Source organism: Mustela putorius, unplaced genomic scaffold, assembly GCF_011764305.1.
Source record: "Mustela putorius furo isolate JIRA1106 unplaced genomic scaffold, ASM1176430v1.1 tig00000281_pilon_pilon_pilon, whole genome shotgun sequence".
Taxonomy (NCBI): Eukaryota; Metazoa; Chordata; class Mammalia; order Carnivora; family Mustelidae; genus Mustela; species Mustela putorius.
In genome coordinates, this window is record NW_025421343.1 from 20,081,055 (window position 1) to 20,098,301 (window position 17,247).

The 17,247-nt window shown below is 38.9% G+C and overlaps 1 pseudogene; it reads right to left on the reverse strand.

Annotated features, from left to right (window-relative positions):
- Window positions 1-15,959: 15,959 nt before the first annotated feature.
- Window positions 15,960-16,934, reverse strand: LOC101670592 (annotated as a pseudogene).
- Between the last annotated feature and the right edge of the window lie 313 nt (window positions 16,935-17,247).

Genomic DNA, 17,247 nt, shown 5'->3' on the forward strand with positions numbered 1-17,247 from the left:
ATTCTGAATATATCTGTGATGTCCATCTGGTCCAGTGTGTCATTTAAGGCCTTTATTTCCTTGCTGATCTTTTGCTTGGATGACCTGTCCATTTCAGTGAGGGGAGTGTTAAAGTCCTCTACTATCATTGTATTATTGTTGATGTGTTTCTTTGATTTTGTTATTAATTGGTTTATATAGTTGGCTGCTCCCACATTGGGGGCATAGATATTTAAAATTGTTAAATCTTTTTGTTGGACAGACCCTTTGAGTATGATATAGTGTCCTTCCTCATCTCTTATTATAGTCTTTGGCTTAAAATCTAATTGATCTGATATAAGGATTGCCACTCCTGCTTTCTTCTGATGTCCATTAGCATGGTAAATTCTTTTCCACCCCCTCACTTTAAATCTGGAGGTGTCTTCGGGCTTAAAATGTGTTTCTTGGAGGCAACATATAGATGGGTTTTGTTTTTTTATCCATTCTGATACCCTGTGTCTTTTGACAGGGGCATTTAGCCCATTCACATTCAGGGTAACTATTGAGAAATATGAATTTAGTGCCATTGTATTGCCTGTAAGGTGACTGTTACTGTATATGGTCTCTGTTCCTTTCTGATCTACCACTTGTAGGCTCTCTCTTTGCTTAGAGGACCCCTTTCAATATTTCCTGTAGAGCTGGTTTGGTATTTGCAAATTCTTTCAGTTGTTGTTTGTCCTGGAAGCTTTTAATCTCTCCTTCTATTTTCAATGATAGCCTAGCTGGATATAGTATTCTTGGCTGCATGTTTTCTCGTTTAGTGCTCTGAAAATATCATGCCAGCTCTTTCTGGCCTGCCAGGTCTCTGTGGATAAGTCAGCTGCCAATCTAATATTTTTACCATTGTATGTTACAGACTTCTTTTCCCGGGCTGCTTTCAGGATTTTCTCTTTGTCATTGAGACTTGTAAATTTTACTATTAGGTGACGGGGTGTGGGCCTATTCTTATTGATTTTGAGGGGCATTCTCTGAACCTCCTGAATTTTGATGCTCGTTCCCTTTGCCATATTGGGGAAATTCTCCCCAATAATTCTCTCCAGTATACCTTCTGCTCCCCTCTCACTTTCTTCTTCTTCTGGAATCCCAATTATTCTAATGTTGTTTCGTCTTATGGTGTCACTTATCTCTCGAATTCTCCCCTCGTGGTCCAGTAGCTGTTTGTCCCTCTTTTGCTCAGCTTCTTTATTCTCTGTCATTTGGTCTTCTATATCACTAATTCTTTCTTCTGCCTCATTTATCCTAGCAGTTAGAGCCTCCATTTTTGATTGCACCTCATTAATAGCTTTTTTGATTTCACCTTGGTTAGATTTTAGTTCTTTTATTTCTCCAGAAAGGGCTTTTATATCTCTCGAGAGGGTTTCTCTAATATCTTCCATACCTTTTTCGAGCCCGGCTAGAACCTTGAGAATTGTCATTCTGAACTCTAGATCTGACATATTACCGATGTCTGTATTGATTAGGTCCCTAGCCTTCGGTACTGCCTCTTGTTCTTTTTTTTGTGTTGAATTTTTACGTCTTGTCATTTTGTCCAGATAAGAGTAAATGAAGGGGCAAGTAAAATACTAAAAGGGTGGCAACAACCCCAGGAAAATATGCTTTAACCAAATTAGAAGAGATCCAAAATCGTGAGTGGGGAGAAAGGGGATAAAAAGAGGTTCAAAAAGGAAGAAAGAAAGAAAAAAACAAAAAGAAAAGAAAAAGAAAAAAAAAAGAAAAGAAAAGAAAAGAAAAGAATTTTTTTTAAAAAAAGAAAACACCTAAGAAAAATGTAAAATATATATATATATATATATATTAGATAAACTAGTAAAAAATCGTTAAAAAAGAAAAAGGTAACAGTTAAAAAAAAAAATTTTACCCGAAGGCGAGAAAAAAAAAGAAAAAAAAATGAAAAAGAAAAAATTAAATTAACTGCAAGACTAAAAAAAAATCACAGGAAAAAAGCCATGAGTTCCGTGCTTGGCTTTCTCCTCCTCTGGAATTCTGCTGCTCTCCTTGGTATTGAAACCACACTCCTTGGTAGGTGAACTTGGTCTCGGCTGGATTTCTTGTTGATCTTCTGGGGGAGGGGCCTGTTGTAGTGATTCTCAAGTGTCTTTGCCCCAGGCGGAATTACACCGCCCTTACCCGGGGCCGGGGTGAGTAATCCGCTCGGGTTTGCTTTCAGGAGCTTTTGTTCCCTGAGCGCTTTCCGTAGAGTTCCAGAGGACGGGAATACAAATGGCGGCCTCCTGGTCTCCGGCCCGGAGGAGCCGAGAGCCCAGGGCCCCACTCCTCAGTGCGCCCTCAGAGAACAGCGCCCAGTTACTCCCGTCTGCCTGACCTCCGTCCGCGCTCCGAGCTCACCGAGCCTGGGACCGGTTCAAGGTAACACCGAGCTGCGAGCTTACTGTCGGCTCTGTCTCTGCAGCCGGCTTTCCCGTTCCAATACCCGCAAGCTCTGCGACACTCAGACACCCCCGATCCTTCTGTGACCCTGCGGGACCTGAGGCCACGCTGACCCCGCGTGGGCTTCGCCCCGGTTTAGCCTCTGGAGCGATGTCCCTCAGCGGAACAGACTTTTAAAAGTCCTGATTTTGTGCGCGGTTGCTCCGCCGCTTGCCGGGAGCCGGCCCCTCCCCCCGGGGTCTATCTTCCCGTCGCTTTGGATTCACTTCTCCGCCGGTCCTACCTTTCAGAAAGTGGTTGTTTTTCTGTTTCCAGAATTGCTGTTCTTCTTCTCTTCGATCTGCCGATGGATTTTCAGGTGTTTGCAATCTTTAGATAAGCTATCTAGCTGTTCTCCGGCTAGCTGAAGCAGTCTCAGCTTGCTACTTCTCCGCCATCTTGACTCCTCCCTTGAGTTGCAGTCTTAATGGTCTACCTATTACTGTTTGGTCCCCATGTTGTTTTCCTCTTGTCAATCAGACCCAGAGTAAGCTCCTGGGACTTACATCTTTCCCCAGTTCTCGTCCCTGGGAATTGTCAGATCTCAACCTAAATACTGGTTCTCAGAGCTAGGAACCTGATATGCTGATATGCTGAGCTAATCCATCTGCCTATACTTCTCCTTGTTTTATTACCTCTAAGTAACTTTTAAATTCTTTATCTCTTCTCCAGCCTCCAAATAGGCTCCTTCACAGCCTTACCACTTGGTCTATCCTGCATGCCATTTCTAGGATATTCTTTTTAAAGCACAAGTAAAACAGTGCCCTTCCTTTGCTTAAAATCTTTCAGTGGCTCCTGGTCAGCACAGGTTAAAGATCAATTAGCTTAGCATAGCTGATACCTGACCTTGCCCTAGTTTCCTCTCACATTCTAGCCACACTGATGACTATGGTGTCCTGAAAAGCTAAGCTTTTGTCCCCCCCCCCCCCACGTTGTATCTTACCTCAAAGCTTTACTCATTTCTTCATTTTGGCCTCTGTTTAAATGTTGCTTCCTGAGAGAACTCATCCCTAACCACACTATCTGAAATAGCCCTTTCTTTCCATTATCCTATCTCTTTACCTTGTATTTTTCTAATGCTTCCCAGCATCTGCCATTAGAGTGTGCATTTATTTATTCATTGTTTTTATCTCCACCAGTAGAATGTATGTTTTTGTCTTCTTTGCTTACTGCTCTATACCCCCCCACCCCAAGCCTAGAATAGGGCCTGGCGTAGAGATGATGTTTAATAAATACTTAAATTGAACAAATAAATGAATGAGTGGAGTCTGTCCCCTCTATCTGACTTTCCCTTCTCCTTCTTGGCTCACTCTTCTTCAACTGGAAACATGTGGCTAAGTGTCATCTTTTCTAGAAAGCCTCCCTTGTTAGAGCATGCCCCTAGTAGAATATGTCTAAGAAGATGCTTCTCCTTAGTACCTCCATGATACTTTGAATACATGTAAGATTAATAGCTGTATAAATATACTGCTTGCTGGTGAGTGCTGTGAAGTGTGTAAACTTGGCGATTCACAGACCTGTACCCCTGGAGATAAAAATATATGTTTATAAAAAATAAAAAATTAAAAAAAATATACTGCGTGCTTACAATATTCCATGTAATCTCCATAATAACTCTATATAGAGATCATCAACCCCACACTGTAGACAAGAGAACGGAAATTTTGGAAGGCTTTACCTTGCTTGTAATAACACAGAGAGTAAGCAGTAGAGCTGAGATGGGAACCCAGGAAATTATGACTATAAAATCCTTGTTTTTAATGAGTATAAAAACACAAGCAAATGTGCAACAGCATCCACAGTTAACACCGGGATATGCTGTGGGCTTCAGAGAGAAGGAGACAAATTGATAAACATTACTGAGAAAAACGATCTGAGTTCAAGGAACCCCTGTATACCTCAGAGAGATGATGAAATGGAGTTATCATCTGTATGCATGCCTAGTGGGAGTTTTCACTGAAAACACATCGAAGGTGAATGGGCTTCTAATTCCCTGGTATTCCAGTCCAGTCCAGTACAGTTAGGGACGCTGGCTATTTCATAACAAAGCATGGTATGGAAACCATCAATGTAGGGGTTGGGTGGGGGACTGAAGCTATACCCATCAGAAAGTGGATGGAGAGTAATTTAAAGGAATTAAAGTTTTTTGACTCATCCTTCAGCCATTCTTATAAAGACATTCTCAAGAGCTCAGTGTCAGTCCCTCAGAAAGGACTGTATTTAGCTTGAGTGTGCTCTTCCACTCCTCAGTCCAGCTTGTTTGGCAGAAAAATAAACATTATAAACTCCTAGCCCTCAAGTGGTAGATGAGAAAGGCAGAAGGTGAGGTGGAGGGAAGCAGATTCTAGATGTGATGGGATGGGGTGTCAAAGACAGGTCTGCACTGAGTCACTGGAGGCCCAGGGGAAAAGAAATGGCAGGACAATGATCAAATAGTCAAACAAACCAGAACATACCATGTGAAAGAGAGCTGAAGAGAATGTGAAATTAAGCATTACATAAGTAAGAGAAGAAGATGCCATGGAAGTGTGCTTCATGCTCTGGAAAAATCTGATAAGGGTCTGAATTTGATAAAACAGGAGCACTAAGGTATTATGCTGAAACAATAGAATTAGAAGGCAGGAGGGATTGTAGAGCTGACACAATTCCATTACAGATAACGAATAAACCCCAGATAGGAAGTGACAGAATAGGCAAAGCTTGAAATCCAATCACAAGCATGAAGGAGAAGCTTGAGTTTTAATGGCAGGGAAGACAAAGAAATAAGAAACTGAAAGAATTAGAAAGTGCTTTCTGGTAGGCAAAGGATTCCGAACAGATTATCCTCCTAAAACAGAGAAACCATCAGATAGAAGAGAAAAAGTTTTCTGAACAATAAGAAGATTATTCTGAAATTTAAAAAAAAAAAAAAAAAAAAGAACTAAATGAGCAGGTTGAAAAGAGTCTACCAGGGAAAAATATGTATAGTGATCTAGATCAAGCCATGTGCTGCTGAAGTTATGAATTACGTCAAAGATTAAAAAGAAGTACTTCTGGGTGAAGTAGTGATGCACCTACAAGGGGTCAATTCCCAGCATTCAGTGGTAGGAGACAGGGGAGCAGCATCTATGGTGTTCTGAAGGAATGTGTAACTCCCCAATAATCTAGTTGGCCAAGTTTTTCTTGATTTATAAAGGCAGCAGGTATATATTTTTAAAGATGAAACAACGTATGGAATATGTTGCCCATGATTCCTTTAAAAAAGCACTACTTGACAAAAAGAAGCAAAGCAAAACAAAAAGATCCAGTCAACAAAGGATAAGGCAACAACCTGTATTCAGAGATGAGGCACATGTGGTAAAGGCACATGTAGGGTCACTGAATCCAAAGGAATACTGAATTAAGACTAAATAACTAGGGGATTATGGTGGTACAATAGAATGGAAATGCTACACATCTTAGTGAAGGAAAATAGTAAAATACCCAGATAAATGTGGAGGTAGGGGAAACAAGTAGAAGGAGAGAAGGGAGTAATTTTGACTACTTATTGTTCATAGCAAGGAGACAGTGGATATGATTTAAAGCTGAAATATGAGGCTAAGAATAAGGAAAATATAATGGTTCCAATCTATTAATGTACTTCATAATTTTTTTTCTTACCTAATGGAAAATAATATTTTGGGGTGAAGAGTCATTTACCAGAAGTTCTGCAATTTCCTTTTGCTTTATTTCAGATTATTTTACTTTATATTATATTCATATAAAATTACATTTAATACTTCCAGTTAAATACTATTTGTGTGCTTGTTCTACTGTCATAAAATTATTTCTGTCGCTCTCCACTTGTCTACCTGAGAAGCAGTATGGTTTAGAGGAAAGCCTCTCAACTTTATTGCATCTATAAATCACATGGGGATCTTAGTGGAATGCAGGCCTGGGATGGGGCACGACATTCTGCATTTCTTGTAAGCCCCCAGGTGCTGCTGCTGCTGCTGCTGGCGCTATCCACTTTGAGTAGCAAGAGTGTGTAGGTCATGAACCGACTCCAGTTCCAGACTGCCTGCATTGATTTCTGGTGCCACCACTTAGTAGCTGTTTGACTTTGATCAAGTCCTACATCTGAATTTCCCAGTCTGTAAAATAGCAATAATAATAGTGCCCCCATGTAAATTCCTTAGAACAATGCCTGACAACAAGTGTTAAATATTGTAAAAATGGCCATATTATTCCTGGACTAGAAACCTAACTTCTCTCAACCCCAGTTTTCCCATCTGTTGAAATAACTGCCTCACAGAGCTGTGTCTCCATGTAGCGTCTGGCGTGGCATCAAAAAATGGTAATTGCCGATGTTTGTAATGAATTATATGAATTATAATGTAACAATACTTAAAATTTCTTACACTAACCCATATAGTCTTAGGTCTACCAGTCCCTTTATTCACTCATTCATACTTCATTCATTCATTCTATAACTAATATTTGAGTGTTTTCTGTGTATTAGGTAGCCCTATTTAGGCACTAGTATTGTGAATAAGATAGTCCTAGTGGACCTTTCCTTCTAGTGGGAGAGAAGAAACAGAAATAATATGCAAACCAGTAATTAGGGTTGTAAATAAAAACATATACATATACATATATATATATAAATTTAAAAAATAGATCATGTAAAAAAACTAAAGATAAGAGATAGAAAATGATGCTAGGGGTGGAGGAAGGGTTAGTAAAGATGGGGTGGTGAGGGGAGACCTCTTTGAGAGGTGTCAATGGAGCAGAAACCAGATGAGGTGAGGGAGCAGGCCTTGAGAAGTTCCAGGGAAAACATTTACATCAGTGGTTGGCCTGAGATAACAGGTGAGTGTGTCTAGGTCTGAGAGAGCGTGACCCAATGTAGGAGCCACAGTCCGAGAAAAAGGCAGGGCCAGATGTGTGTTTTCTGAACCAAAGGACACAGGTCACTAGTGGGTTGCAAGCATCATTAAAAATAAATTATGTGAAGAATGGATCAGAATTTAAATTATCAGAGTGTATGGTAAGGAAGAACACTGGTTTGTGGAACTATACACACACTTAGATACCGGACTGTGATTTAAAAATGGATCTGTTACTGTGGATACCAGTGTTAAAAGTGTCAGATACCCCGGGCTAACTTATCTAGACCCTTGTTTGTTGTGAAAAGGAGGATGGGTATTACTCAGAACATCAAGAAACCACTGAAGGAATCTGGGTAAAAGAGAGACTCAATATGATCAGTGCTTTCAAGTGCTTTGACTGTGGAAAGCTGACTGAGGGGAGCAGGAGTGGAAGAAAACAGTGATAACTGCTTGCCAAGCCACCTCCTACCCACAGCACTATGGTAGGCAGAATTGAGTTTTCCCTTCCCTGCAAAGATGTCCAAATCCTAATCCCTGGAATCTGTGAATATGTTATATAAGGTGGCAAAAGGAACTTGGCAGATGTGACTGCAAAAATAAATAAGTAAGTAAGTAAATAACTAAATGTTTGCTGGAACTTGAAGTTGACATGGGGATAGCGTTGTGGATCATCTAGGTGGACCCACCCTTATCACAACAGTCCTTGCACGTGGAAAAGGGAGATATGGGAAGCATTGGACCTGCCTTTGCTGGCTCTGAAGATGCTGGAAGGGGCATGAGCCAACAGCTGTGGGCAGCCTCTAGAAGCTGGGAAAGGCAAGGAAGTGGAACCTAGAGTTTACAGAAGGAAACATGAGCCCTCAATTTTAACCTGGGGGGATCTGTGTAAGACTCTGGCCTAAGGAACTGTAAGGTTATCAATGTGTCTTTTTCAATTCACCACCTTTGTGGTAATTTGTTACGGCAGCAATAGAAAACGGAGACAAGCATGTAATCTCTTAAACCTGTCTTCATTCCTCCCTTCTCCCAGACCTCTTCAGAGTACTGACATGGGATGTGGGTATAAGTACCCTCAGCTGTCTTTACTGTCCCAAGGGTGCCTCATGGAAGCCTCTGCTCCTCCTGCTGGCTGCTCTGTGTCTGGTTCCCATTCTGGATGTCCGGTAATTGCTGGTAGCGACGATGAGCAGTTCAGCGACTTCAATCTGAGATTTTTGTTGTCAAAGAGAGATATAGAGGAGTTAAGTTGCAGAAATTTGAGGAAGGGAATGGAGGTTGGCAGAGAAGTTCCTTTTGCTTTTTAATTGTCACTTAAAAATGCTTAAGCAGATGGATCATCTCAAAGCTTCTGGTATTAAAGGGTGACAAGTTGGTGATTAATTCATTCTGGTTTTATCACAGCAAAGAACAATTGTTTAGTTTGTCTCACAACCCAGAGATCATGACCCAGCGATTATGACCTGAACTGAAATCAAGGGTTGAATGCTTAACTGACTGAAGCACCCAGGCTTCCCTTTTACCAGTCTTTTTTAAAGTTTATTTTATTTTCTTTCTCTTTGGTTGTTTTTGCCTCCTCGGTACACTGGCTTTTAATAAATACTTTCGTGTTTCCTCCACTGAGAGAGTTGCTTGCAGGACACACCTGACCTGTGGAACAAAGCGCTTGATCTGTGGACAGCCTCTTTTATTGAATTTATTGATGTATTCTAGATGGTTCAGGTTGTCAGAAGTCTGACTCCTAAACACATTGGATATTACTGTGAAAACATAAGTAATACACTCTTAAAAAAGTCTGTGAAGCTTATTTTAAAAATATTGCTTCCAGTTTTATCTCTTATCAATCTGATGGCAAGTGTTGAATAACACAAATATATATGACAAATGTGGCAACTTGGAATTTGTTTTTATATGAGATTTTCTTCTATGGAGCAGCAACCAATAACAGTTTAAATAGCAGATTGTGACAAGGAATAAGATAATGTCAATATAATAAACTGTTTTAATTTATTATTTCTGTAAATTCTTTATCTAAGACTTAATAATCTTTAATTATGGTCTGCTCTGCCATTATAAAAAAGTATGAATTTGTTATTTGGTGAGAGGATCAGTAGTGTTTATATGGTAATCTTAGAACACAAATTTTAATGTGTTTTTTCTCCCCCCTAAAGCTGTTTGAACTTTATAGCTACTTTACTAGTTCTCATTAAAAATATTAAAACAATGGTATGGGGGGAAATTTCTTAGCTTTGTATGAAATAGTTGATTGAACACATAAAAAACTCATAATATCCAGGAGAATTTAAACTGAAAACAGTTTCAACAAGTACAAAGGTAAATATGCAAAGAGAGAAAGTCATATTACTCAGCAAGATGTAATTTCATGACGTAAGCATGGTCCCATGGCAGAGTGTTTCTGGGGGAACTGGCCTGTGGTGGAATCAGGGTGTTCAAGGTACGTGGGTCTGGTGAGAGGTGGTAGAGCAGGCTCTTTATTTCCCCATGCCATTAAAGCCATGCTCCTTACTTCAGTGTTAGGTGGCCTGAAATTCTCTTACCATGTCTGCTGCAGGATGAGTGCTAGATAAAATGAAGGATGGTCTTCCCCTGAAAATTGCCACATGAACTTGAAAGAAGAAGCTGACACCTGTCTCATTTTAGGCAGATCTCAGCATCATGATGTTGAATGTATTTGTGAACTGATCTATATTGTCTGAAGGAGTGGAGGAGAGCAAACACTAGAGTTACAGGGCCTGCCTCTTCCGCTAACTAGCTTTATTGCAAATCCCTGAAACTACTCCGGGCCTTGGTTTCCTCATCTAAATAAGGGGCTAATAATAGGACCAACCTATAGTCTTATCCTGAAGGCAAGGTGAGTTAACATGTATAAAACACTTGAATCAGTGCCTAGTGTGGTAACAAATATGGCACTTTAATAAGTATCAACAATTAAAAGTACTAGATTGTGAAGGCTTTGAGGTCATTGACTGTGTATTTCAGATTGCTGTATCCACAGTATCTAGTAGAGTTCTGTGTGTAGACTGAATGTTTATGTCATCTGCTTCTGCGTAGCAGATTTTCTAAAATTCAAATGTTAACTGGTACTAAACTTTCATATTTTAAGGTCAATCCGTGATGTAACAAGTATTGTTAATAAAAGATCACGTTGAAAACATCAGATTAAAAATATAACCCATTAAAGACCATGTAGATCAAAATGCTTACAGCAAAAGGATTGTTTTATTGTGAGAAAAAATATACATAGATACGTATGTATAGCCACAGTTCTTATGACAAAACACCTATCTTTTTTTTTTTTTTAAAAGATTTTATTTATTTATTTGTAAGAGAGAGTGAGAGCGAGCACAGGCAGACAGAGTGGAAGGCAGAGTCAGAGGGTGAAGCAGGCTCCCTGCGGAGCAAGGAGCCCGATGTGGGACTTGATCCCAGGACGCTGGGATCATGACCTGAGCCGAAGGCAGCTGCTTAACCAACTGAGCCACCCAGGCGTCCCGACAAAACACCTATCTTATAGTTTTCATCTTTCTTTGGCTATTTGGTGAAAGATTTACTATGGAGGACTGAAATTTGATCAAGTGTCTGTTTAACTCTCCCTTCTCAATTGGTTCTGTCTTGACTGGCATTCTTACCACCACCCTAATCTGACCATCCCAGTCCCAGTCTCCCTCACCCTATTCTACTTACCCCCCATACACAAAGTATCTTATTACTCTATACTCTATGTAGTTTAATTATTTATGTCTGTTATTTATCATCTGTTGTCCTCAGCTAGGATGTATACTACATTCTACAGAATGCACTATCTACAGAAGAATACTCGGCTTACTAGTACTTAAATACCCAACAAATCCTTATTGAGTGAATGAATGAACTGATCCCATATATTTAATTCTTTAAATTTCTCTCTCCTCCTTACCCTTAAATTTGAGGGCACAGGATTTTCTGGGCACACTCATGTGATTTCTGTTACCTCTTCTCGTTGTCACTTTAGGTTCCTCATATCAGTTCAGCTTGGAGTTATACCTTCCTTGATAAAAGTGAAATGAGGTGGTACTAAGATTTGATCCTGAACATAGTCAGAAATACTGAAACAACATTGGAACACAGAGGTTTGAAGAGAGAATACAATGGAGAAGAAGATAGAATCTAGCAACCCTAGGTGTGTTATATGAAATCCATCCTTAGGCAATGGGAGTGGTCTTATCAAGTCAATTTTCTCATGGAGAACCCAAAGCCAAGAATAGGCAAAGCATTTGCCCTTGTGTTTTAGGAGAGGCTACACTGAGCGTCCTGACGCTAAAGGCAAGCTCTGCAGAGGTGTCCTTGAGGCCAAGTTGGCTCCTCATGAAACCCTTCTGGTCCCTTTTGCCTCTTTAGTCCTTTCCGTAAGCCACTTAGCCCTCTGGCCATACTGGTCTTTGTCACTGGCTGCATAGGTCTGACTATATGAAAACTGGATATTTAGCATCCTTTAGCTAATTAACTTCTGTCCAACACGACCTTGGGCAAGCTTCTGTTTTCAGTGAATTGAAGACAAGAAGATTATTTCTTATACTTAAACACAACCTGCTCATGTAATTCCCTTTCTAAATAAAACAACCATATCTCTTTATTTTTTGATGTATAAAATATTAATAAGCTATAAAAAACACTTCCTCATCACTCTTCAAAATATGTAATTTATCTGCAAGGCATTGTTTCACTGATTCAAGTATTCTTGGAATTGGCCTGGATATCAGATGTGGAGCCTCATCTCCTCACCTGCTGGTCCTCCTTCAGGTAAGGAACTCATTTCCTCTGATCATGACACTACTGACTTCTTACCAGTGTCACACATTGTGGTAAGATCCTCAACACATACCAATCTTGTTTAATCCATACCAGAATGCTACAAGGATGAGGACAACCACATTTGGAGCTGTAAATTCCATTTCTTGGCCAAATTTAAACAGAGGATGCTGTCACTCCAAAGAGCATGCTCTTAACCTCTACACTTCTTGCCTTTGCAACAATCCTGTAAGTTGTGTCATATGGGTTAGATTTGACTCGTGAATTCATGGCAGCTCATTCTATGTTTGAGCGTGAGAATTGTCTTCCTCATCTTGCACTAATGTTGGTGTTCCTTAACTTCTATCCACTGGCCCTAATTGTCTCCTATGGGGCCTATTTTCTTTTCCATATCCATTGTCAATGTCCAGAGTGGCACAGAGGGATAAATCTTGAAAAAATAACATCAACTTGGTCCTTAGCAACAGATACAAGTCATCAATAACAAATAATATTCGAAGTGCTTTTTGACTGCAGCAAAATCTTAGTTTCAAAGCATACTGTCAAGCTTAATATTATTTCTCTTGCTTAGAAAGTTGGGGCCTTTTATACCCATTTTCATTTTTTAATAGGCAATCACTAAATTTCCTGTCTGGATCTGGAAAGACCTAATAAGCTCTATGTGTGTGTGTGTGTTTATGTTTATATTTATGTGTTTATGTGTAGAGTTGGAGGTAGGCCAGATTCTAACTTTAGAGTAGCTTCCTTCATACAACAAAGGGTCACATGTGGACCTACCCAGTATCTTGTATTTTGCCTTTAGAATTTGTTCTTATCTTAACTGTGTAACTTGTTAACTCTTGAGAATGTTTACAATAAATTTTCCTAGTATATTGTCTTCATTATATTTTACCAGCTATTTTCCACTTGGAGAACAGTTCTTTCAACTACTCTATAAAACTAAAGGTTTTAGGCCTTCTGAGTTTCTTCTCTCTTATGCTGATTTTCTTCTGTTTTGCTTTTAGCTTTCACTGTTGAGTAAACATGTATATGGTTTGCTTATGCATTTCTGTTTCATGACTAGCTGAGAACTTTGATGACAGCAGATCATTTCCAGGGATTTATGCCAACAATGAAACACTCTTGAATCTATTATTTACTATAAATTTTAATGAATCTACAAAACTGTTGTATGACTTTTCAAATAAGCCACAGTGCATCAATACATAATTTCCCCAGGTACCTTCTCTCTTAAAAGGCTGCCTGAAAAATACCTTTGTAATGAGCCAAATACAGCAGAAAAATTTTTTTCATTGAGATTAGAGGCTGAAAGATGTTCATTTACTGGAAAAAAAATATTTCATTTCTTTTACATTTAATATGTAACATCTAAAGCTTAAAGTCCTTTTGAGGTAAAATTTAAATATGGAGAAATGAACAGAAATGAACAGACCTTCCATGTGTGATTTGTTGACTTCTGATAAATGTACACCCCATGTGACCACAATTGAGGTGATAAATACTTCTGTCACTCCAGAAAATTCCCTTGTGCTCATTTCCAGTCAATTCGCATGCCCATAGGCAAGCACTGCTCGATTTCAATCACTAGAGATTAAATTCAAATTCTTTTTAACTTCATATAAATGGAATTATGTAATGTATAATCTGTAGCTAGCTGCTTTTGCTAAATATAAAGTTTGAAGATTCATTCATACTTTTATAAGCATTAATAGCTAATTTAAAAATTTTGAAGGGAGCTTGGGTGGCTCAGTCAGTTGAGTGTCTGACTCTTGATTTCAGCTCAGGGCTGTGAGACAGAGCCTTGTGTTGCTTAAGATTCTCTCTCTCCCCCCCTTCTGCCTCCGTTGCATACTCTCTCTCTCTAAAAATAAGTAAGTAAATAAATAAAGTAAAAAATTTGAATAGCGGGACGCCTGGGTGGCTTAGTTGGTTAAGCAGCTGCCTTCGGCTCAGGTCATGATCCCAGCGTCCTGGGATCGAGTCCCACATCGGGCTCCTAGCTCAGCAGAGAGCCTGCTTCTCCCTCTGCCTCTGCCTGCCATTCTGTCTGCCTGTGCTCACTCTCTCCCCCTCTCTCTCTGATAAATAAATAAAATCTTAAAAAAAAAAATTTGAATAGTATTTCATTGTGTAAATATGCCACAATTTATTTATCTAGTCTTCTGTTGATGGACATTTGGATTGTTTTCAGTTTTGGGTTATTATGTAAAGAGCTGTTTGAGCAAGTCTTTTTGTGGACATATGCACATATTTTTTGTGGACATAATTTTTCATTTCTCTTAAGTAAATATGTGCATGTGCAACTGCTGTCATAGGGTAGATGAATACTTAGCTCTATAAGTAACTGCTAAACTTAATGTTAAAAGAAACTGACAGAACTAATGCCTTTTTATTCTACAATAATGTGAGAAGAGCCCAGCTGTATACTACAGCCAGACTTTGATTTAGCAATTTTTTTTTTAGAAATATTTAGTAAATTTACTCAAATGAAGAAAGCTTAAATGATACAGAACTGAAAATATTAGGAATCTATATATAATAAAAAGTGAATATAAATTAGCCAACTCCATGGACATTTCCAGTTAAGGCTTCATACAAATACATATTCACCTTTCTCTTTTATATAGGAATAATAGATATATACATGACACAATGATTCTGGCAAAAAAAAAAATCAAAGATCCTAAAAATATTCTCAGGTTTTAAAAATGGTATGGAATAGGTTTTAAGAACCACATCTTACATGAGCAGAAACCCCAGATTTAAACCCATGATTTTATTATGACAGAAGCATGGTCAGTTTTAATTTTTTTAAACAAGTATGGGTATCATACACATTGGCTTATTAATAATTAATGCATTTTGCATACACAGTCTCAGTGTGGACAAATTTTTAGTATTGATTATTTGCTATGACATGTTAAACTTGCAAAGTCTTTTCAAAATAAGAAACTAGGGGCACCTGGGTGGCTCAGTTGGTTAAGCCACTGCCTTCGGCTCAGTTCATGATCCTGGAGGCTCGGGATCAACTGCTGCATCAGGCTTCCAGCTTCGCAGGGAGTCTGCTTCTCCCTATGACCTTCTCCCTTCTCAGGCTCTCTCTCACTGTCTCTCTCTCTCTCTCTCAAATAAATAAATTAAAAAAAAAAAGAAACTAGCTGCACACATTTAAGTATTTTCTTCTAAAACACAATCTTCAAAAAAGTCACAATTAGTCTTTGTGATTCCTAGTCATAAGTCCTGTCTTCTTTTTGACATAGTATAACTTATATTCTTTTTTTTTGTATGACTTATATTCTTATGCAGGATCACATTAAGACCACTAATTCTTTTATTTATTTATTTATTATTATTTAAATATTTTTATTTATTTATTTGACAGACAGAGATCACAAGCAGGCAGAGAGGCAGGCAGAGAGAGAGAGAGGGGGAAGCAGCTCCCTGTTGAGCAGAGAGCCCGATGCGGGACTCGATCCCAGGACCCTGAGATCATGACCTGAGCCGAAGGCAGAGGCTTAACCCAGTGAGCCACCCAGGGGCCCCAAGACCAGTAGTTCTTAAACAGTGTTACCAAAGAACCATGTAAATCCCAAATGCAGCAAAGGCAGGCAATCTTCATAGTGTTCTTTCACCTCATTGAAGTTGAAGCTGCTCCTTCTGGATATTTTTCTACTTCAATGTGAAGTAGATTGTTAGGGTTTCATTAGTGGTTTCATATGTGGCTTTTTAAAGAAAAAAAGAAAAGGGTTTTGATTTCTTTTCACAATTCACAGTTCTCAGATGAGACTTTTTTTTTTAAAGAAATTTTAGTCTGAGGACATTTTGAATAATAAAACGTTCTTGAGTAGATGAAGTCTGTCAATGCAACTGTAATAAATAAGCACTTACATCCTTGGCGATATTACTAGTATATGCTGGAACCAAAGTAAGATGGTTTTCCTGTTCCCATAATCCCTTTAACTGTTGTTTTACAATCTGAATATTTCCATCATGTATAATTTCTGTTTTGGATGATAGTTCTGACTACCACCTTTTTATGACTGCTTGAAGCTGGTTTAAACCAACTATTATATATTCTTCAAATTTGCTTTTAAGTAGGAACTTCCCTAAAGGTAGCAAATCTGCACAGCAGCCAAGTGAGATGTATTGTTTTTCTTCCTGTAAACTATTGGTGAACACAGGAAGGCAGTCCACAACAGCTCCAAGGTCTTCTATCTCACCCAATAAACTACAAGTTCACTTCTATTCCTCTTTCTCCAGAATGTTACAGCTACATTCAATCTCAAATACCTGCTGAACAAAACCTGTGCCATTGTTTTATGGTCTTCAGAAACCTCAGAAAAAAGCCCACTATGTTTTGATGATGGGCTTTCTGACTGTGAAGAACCAGAATCACTGGAGTTAACCAAATATGTTCGACGATCATGGCGTACCTTTACAGGCAGGTGGGCTACACAAGTCAGTTGATTTTCTTTATTTGCCATGTCACAGTCCCCACTTGTAGGGGACTGATTTTTCCCTGCAACCAGAATTTGGAAAAGGACGATGCACTTTCTTTCTGTGGTAGATCCCTGATGTAGTATATCTGGGTTTTCCACAGCTTGTCCAACTGTTTTTTTTACGTAAGCAGTCAACAGTTTGGGAGCTTTCCTAACCTCCTTCATGCTCTTATTAGTAAAATTTGAGATCCCTTTTCTAGGAAGATCAGTGGAATGAGCCTCAATATTATTACAAAAGGCTTTTTTTCTTTTTCTTTCTTTCTTTCTTTCTTTCTTTCTTTCTTTCTTTTTCTTTCTTTTTTTTTTTTTAAACATTGTGGGCTTCAGATGCCATAGTCTCTTAAATACCGATGCCTCCTGGCACCTCAGGACGCCTCAGCCCAGACCCGGCACTGATCACCTGAGCCCAACAACCCAGAACGTTCCTCTGCTCTTGCGCTGAACCCCACTGTAAGCCATTCAAACGTGGCTGTGCACGCAGCCTGCCGGGATCCGTTGTAACAATTTTTCTTAATTAATAACTCCTGATAATGAGTTTTTTTTAAAAAAATAGATTTAACCTAATTGATGTATTATTCAAAAGAGACTTGAATTTTAATTGAAATACAGGGTAAAAAAACTATAAATATATTTTGATTCATCTATTT